At 55.3% G+C, this 6,545-nt stretch overlaps 2 gene segments (V, D, J or C); both read right to left on the reverse strand.

Moving 5' to 3' along the window:
* LOC105537151 overlaps positions 1–5,054 on the reverse strand; it is a 25,901-nt gene extending 20,847 nt beyond the window's left edge. The window contains exon 1 of the C gene segment in view: positions 4,822–5,054.
* The window catches only part of LOC105537150, a 12,076-nt gene extending 6,801 nt beyond the window's left edge, over positions 1–5,275 (reverse strand). The window contains exon 1 of the C gene segment in view: positions 5,224–5,275.
* Between the last annotated feature and the right edge of the window lie 1,270 nt (positions 5,276–6,545).

Raw genomic sequence — 6,545 nt, forward strand, 5'->3', positions numbered from 1 at the left:
CCAAATCATCCCAGCTCAGCTCAGCCCAGCTCGGCTCAGCCCAGCTCAACCTGGCCCAGCCTGGTCCAGGTCAGCCCAGCCCGTACCGCCCAGCCCAGTTCATCCTGGTTCAGCTCAGCTTGACCAAGCTTAGCCCAGGTCCGCTCAGCCCAGCTCAAATCAGCTCAGCCCAGCCCAGCCCAGCCCAGCTCATCCCAGCTCAGCCCCGCACATCCCACTTCAGCTCAGTTCAGCTCAGCCTAGGTCAGCTCAGTTGAGGTCAGCTCAACTCAGCCCAATCCAACCTGACTGACCCCAGCGAAGCCCAGCTCACCCTAGCTCAGCTTAGCTCAGCTTAGCTCAGCCCAGCCCAGCCCAGCTCAGATCAGCCCAGCCCAGGTTAGCTCAGCCCAGCTCATCCCTACCCAGGTGAGCTCAGCCCAGCTAAGCTCAACTCAGCTCAGCTCAGCCTGGCTTGGCTCAGCCCAACACAGCACCCTCAATCCGGTTCAGCTCGGCTCAGCCGGGTTCAGCTTGGCTCAGCCCAGTTCAGCCCGGCCCAGCCCAGCTCAGCCCGGCCCAGCCCAGCTCAGCCCAGCTCAGCTCCGCTCAGCTCATCTCAGCTCAGCTTAGCCTAGCCTTGCTCAACTCAGCTCACCTCAGCCCAGCTCAGCCCAGCTCAGCCCAGCTCAGCCCAACCCAGCCCAGCAAAGCATAGCTCAGCCCAGGTCAGCCCAGCATAGCTTAGCTCTTAGTTCTCTAGCAGGCTTAGCTCTGCTCAGCTCAGCCCAGCTCAGCCCAGCCCTGGTTAGCTCAGCCCAGCTAAACTCAGCTCGGCTCAGCTCTGATGACCTCAGCCCAGCTTGGGTCAGCCCAACACAGCCTGCTCAGCCCAGCCCAACCTAGCTCAGCTCAGCTCAGCTCAGCCCAGCCCAGGTTAGCTCAGCCCCAGCCCAGGTTAGCTCAGCCCTAGTCCAGGTTAGCTCAGCCCAGCTCAGCCCCTGCCCCGGTTAGCTCAGCCCAGCTAAGCTCAACTCAGCTCGGCTCAGCCTAGCTTGGCTCAGCCTGGTTCAGCTCAGCTCAGCCCAGCCCAGCCCAGCCCAGCCCAGCTCAGCCTAGCCCAGCTCAGCCTGGCCTTGCTTAGCTCAGTCTAGCCTTGCTCAGCTCAGTCCAGCCCAGCGCAGCTCAGCCTAGCCTTGCTCAGCTCAGCCCAGCTCAGCCCAGCTCAGCCCAGCTCAGCCCAGCCTAGCCCAGCCCAGCCCAGCCCAGCAAAGCATAACTCAGCCCAGGTCAGCCCAGCATAGCATAGCTCAGCCCAGTTCAGCACAGCTCAGCCCTGCCCGGCTCAGCCCAGCTTAGTGCAGCCCAGCCCAGCTCAGCTCAGCTAGTGCAACTTAGCCCAGCAACTTAGCTCAGCTCAACCCAGCTCAGCTCAGCCCAGTTCAGCCTTGTTTAGTCTAGGTCAGCTTAGGTCAGTTTTGCCCATCCAAGGCCATTTCTGAAAGCTGGATGGAGTTGTCATGGCTGGAAACGGTCAGCCCACCAGACCTGCTTGTCTCAGCTAAGGCCGTCTCATTGCTAGGTTCCTGCACAGGCCGACTTTCATCTTTTGTCTCCCTCTACTTGATACCCCAGTTTCCTGCAGTCCTGCCAAAGCAGTACCAATCATTACCACCCTCCACTACCTGGGTGGAATATTTCTTTGCTGCTTTAAAGTTACTAGAACATCTTCAGAATTAGACCGAGAATTTAGGAGCCTGTACTGTGATAAAAATGAGGAGCTCCCCTTGCTCTAGAATCGGCAGCATAGCTTCTGCACCGAGAGGAGGGTACTGAAATGCTCAAAGCCTCCACCTTCTCGGAGCATCTCCTCCCTTCTGAGTCTGAAATAAACCCCTGCCTTTAAATTCCCTCTAGATAACAGTCATCATTGGAAACAACCAAGAAATGCATTTTATCTGAATTTGCCACTTAAAATTCTGCCATTTACCGCAAATCGCTTTGGAAGGCATGGGCTACTTTCAAGGGCGCGATGACCTAAGTCAATGATTTAGACAAGGGCGATGCCAGTGGGGTTGAAGCATCATGACTCATGCCATCCGAATTCAGAGGTTGCGAAAGAGCTCGGGTGACCTCTCCGTCAAATGGGCTTTAGGGAAAGTTAAATGGGAGTGACCCAGACAATGGTCAGTCAAAAGACTCACACATATGAGTCTCCTGCTCTTCATCAAGCAAAGACCAATTCCCCTTCTAGTGCAAATAAGACATCAAATACAAAGGTTTAAGAGAAGCGAATGCAGCAGCGGCGGCTGCCTGTCTCTTACCATGTCGGGTGTGTAGTCACTGCGAGCCCTGCAAGGCTTTGGCATGGAATCGTTCCTCCAAGTCCATTAACAAGGGCTGGGTCCTGAGCAGCCAGTTGGCCTGGTGGCAGAAGCCACTCATCCCAGCTCTGGGTAGTCCGGGGAGACCCAAAGCCCAGCCCGGGCCTGGCAGGCAGCCTCCCAGAGCCTCCGCTAGGCCAGTCTGGCTGAAGCCGAATCGGTGATTCCGAACAGAACCCGTCCTTCTAAGGTGTCTCCACAGTCCTGTCTTCAGCACTATCTGACTGTGTTTTCTCTTAAGCCACAAACTAACATGTTGAACTGAAATAATTCAGGATAATGATGCATATTTTACCTAAAACTTACCCTAAAGTGAGCAGTTGAAAAGTGGTCTTGAAAAACAACTAAAATGAAGGCCACTCTATCAGAATATCAAAGTGTTTCTCCTTAATCACAGAGAAAACGAGTTAACCGAAAAAGATTGTGAACATAGTTATTATAAAAATAATGCTCTGAGGTATTGAAAACGTGTTTGAGATTAATTATCACATGAAGGGATAACAGACTAATTTTAAAAGTTTTTTGAATGCAGTCATAAACTCTCCCTAAGACTGTTTAATTTCTTAAACATCTTACTGTAAAAATGAATGCAGTTTAGAAGTTGATAACCTGTTTGCACAAACTAGCAGTTGATAAGCTAAGATTGGAAATGAAATTCGGATAGTTAAAAAAAAAGAGCCTTTCCAGTTTCGGTCAGCCTCGCCTTATTTTAGAAACGCAAATCGTCCAGGTGTTGTTTTGCTCAGTAGAGCACTTTCAGATCTGGGCCCAGGCGAAACCACCTCTTCACAACCAGAAGTGATAAATTTACCAATTATGTTTTTTTGCTTCCTAAAATAGACTCTTGCGGTGACCTGCTTCCTGCCACCTGCTGTGGGTGCCCAAGACCCCCATGCAGCCATCTTGACTCTAACTCATCATCCGCTCCCAGCTTCACTCAATTAATTAAAAAAATAAACTTGATTTATGATGCTCAAAACTCAGTCCTGCATCAGAGCCGACAGCACTGTGCCAGTATTTCTTAGCTAAACTTACTTTGGCCCTAACTCCAGAGACATACCACTCATGGGTGTTAATCAAATGATAAGAATTTCAAATACTTGGACAGTTAAAAAAATTAATATACTTCAAAATCTTTCACATTTTTAAGTCATAATTGTCTTAACCATTTTTCTCTGGAGCCACTTCAAACATATCCTGTCTTTTAACATTTAATAAGCACGACTCTTAAGATGAACAATCCTTTTCTCTTGGAAACCAACTCCAGGGCACTGAGCTCCTGGGGCCTCCCTAAGCCTCTGTCAGGACAGCAGCCACCCATTCTGGACTACCCGTGCCCCGACCCTGCTCTCATCAAGACCAAGGCTACGCATCCGTCCTGGCTGGATTCACCCACTCTGACAGTTCTCTTTCCAGCCAACAAAGAATTTAAGATGCAGGTTGGCACACAGCGCACCTCATAATTCTAAAGAAAATGTTTCATGATTCGCTGTGTGTGCAGCGATCTTGCAGTCCTACAGACACTGCACCTGAGACACATTCCTCAGCCATCACTAAGACCCCTGGTTTGCTCTGGCATCTCGTCCAAATGTGGCTCCCCAAGCCCCCAGGCTCAGTTACTCCATCAGACACATCCAACCTAAGTCCCATTTTCCAAAGGCATCGGAAAATCCAGAGGCTCCCAGATCCCCAAGGCACCCCAGTGCCCGTCCCCTCCTGGCCAGTCCGCCCAGGTCCCCTTGGAACATGTCCCGAGGACCAGCCTGAAATGCTCAGAAAACCCCACAGGCAATAGCAGAAAACAAAGGCCCTAGAGTGGCCATTCTTACCTGAGGAGACGGTGACGACGACCCCTTGGCCCCAGGCATCCAAACCGTAGTAATCACAATGGCAGAATGTCCATCCTCACCCCACAAAAACCCTGGGCGCCCGGCTCGCATTGTTCCCAGCCACCCAGAGACCTTCTGTCTCCAGGCGTCACATGGAAGCCGACTGTCCGTGTCCCTGTCCTGCCCTTCTCATGGAACCCTCCGCTGGCCTCCCACATACCCCACATTCTGGCCTGACCCCTCAGAAGCCAGACCGCTGTCGGCCTAGGACATCCAACTGCAAGCAGACGGCTGACAAGTCACCCCCAGGAGTCCAAACACCCCGGCGGGCACCCGTCCCAGAGAGCGGGTGCCTTGGAGTGGGACAGAGCCCTACCACACAATCGTCACCACAGCCCCTGAGAATGCTCCAAATGAAGCAGAGTGGTCACCCCAGACCAGCCAAAGGAACCCCCAGCTGCCGACATCTGTGGCTGGACTTGGGGAGGAGACGCTGGGTTCCCATTCGAAGGGACCCTCTCCCTGGCTTTCTTTCTTGACCTCCAAAGTGCCTCCAGGACTCTGACCCTGAGACCCCGGCAAGCCGAGTCTCCCTAAGTGGACTCGGAGAGGGGGTGGTGAGGACTCACCTGAGGAGACGGTGACCAGGACTCCCGGGCCCCAGACATCGAACCAGTTGTCACATTGTGACAACAATGCTAGGACCTCAGGCAAGAACTGGCACCCGCTAAGTCCCTGGGACCCTCTCAGACGGAGCCCGTGGAGGGCCCGGGGGGTTGTTGGGCTAAGGGACCCCAGAGGCCCAGGGTGGCCCTGACCACAGAGAGACCCCTGCTACTGGGCTCAGGAGGAGGGAGCGTCTGGAGCCCTTGCCCCTTGTCTGTGTGGCCGCTGTCGCCTCAGGGCGTCCTCCTGAGCCCCCCAGGCTGCTCCAGGGCTTTCTTGGCAGGAGACCCAGCACACTTGTTTTCCCCCAAAAATGCAGCAAAACCCCTCAGAGTTAAAGCAGGAGAGAGGTTGTGAGGACTCACCTGAGGAGACGGTGACCAGGACTCCCTGGCCCCAGTACTCAAAGTAGTCACGTTGTGGGAGGCCCCGTTAAGGGGTGCACAAAAACCCTACTCTCCGACTGTCCTGGGCCAGCTGTGGCAGCCAGCCCCGTGTCCCAAGGTCATTCTGTCCCCAGCACAAGCATGACTCTGCCCACCCTTTGTCCCAGGAGCAGAGTCCTGATTCCCAAAGAAAGGCCTTCTGCTGAACGTGGCCCTGCACAGACCAAGGAGCCACTGGACATTATCTCCCAGCTCCAGGACAGAGGACGCTGGATTCAGAGCAAGGAGGCAGAAAGAAAGCCATCTTACCTGAAGAGATGGTGACCCTGAGCCCTTGGCCCCAGAGATCAAAAGCATCACACAGGGACACAGTCCCTGTTCCTGCCCAGACACAAACCCGTCCCCATGCAGGACACTCGAATGGCTCACATAGCCCAAGCACAGAGCAGAGGCAGCCGGTGTCCCTGTCCCCAGTCACACAGATCACCAGGCTGAGACCCAGGCTGGGAGGGGTGATGTTCCCAGCCCTGGCCCCAGCTCTGCCCACAACTTCTCCTTCCCATCCCTGCCCTTGGCCTGCTTGCCATCTGTGGAGGGTCCCTGATGGGGCTGAAGCCCAGCGGGGTCCCTGACTGTCCTTGGGGGCTCTAGCTGGCCCCAGGGCTAAGTGACAGCAGGGCTCTGGCATGCAGCCCATGGCAGAGATCCCAGGGATGGCAGCTGGTGTGGCCTCAGGCCAGACCTAGACCAGCTGCAGACCCCAGAGACCTGGCCTGGTGCCTGGACAGAGAAGACTGGGAGGGGGCTGCAGGGGGACTCACCTGAGGAGATGGTGATTGGGGTGCCAGGGCCCCAGAGATCGAAGTACCAGTAGCACACCCTCCGCCCTCCTGCCAGCCTCCTTTGCTGAGCACCTGTCCCCAAGTCTGAGGCCAAAGCCCTTGCCTGGCCCAGTACACCTGGCTCCCCACTATCCCCAGACAGCAGACTCACCTGAGGAGACGGTGACCAGGGCGCCCTGGCCCCAGAACTCGAAGTATTCAGCCACAGTGAGTCAGCCCTGAGCCAGGGGCTGCAGAAACCCACAGCCGGGGTCCCTGGAGGGCATGGTTTTTGCAGAGCTTCCTATCACTGTGTCCCCAGTTAGCACAGTGGTTCCCAGCTCAGCCAAAACCCTGCGGCTGGTAGGGGGCCTGCGGGGCCTGGGGCTGGTCTGGCTGCGGTCCCCAGGGTGGGTCGGGTCCAGGGGCCCCCAGCACCTTTGGCAGTGCTCTCCCTTCCGCTGTTAGCCCCAGAACATG

Source organism: Mandrillus leucophaeus, unplaced genomic scaffold (assembly GCF_000951045.1).
Source record: "Mandrillus leucophaeus isolate KB7577 unplaced genomic scaffold, Mleu.le_1.0 Scaffold1693, whole genome shotgun sequence".
Taxonomy (NCBI): domain Eukaryota; kingdom Metazoa; phylum Chordata; class Mammalia; order Primates; family Cercopithecidae; genus Mandrillus; species Mandrillus leucophaeus.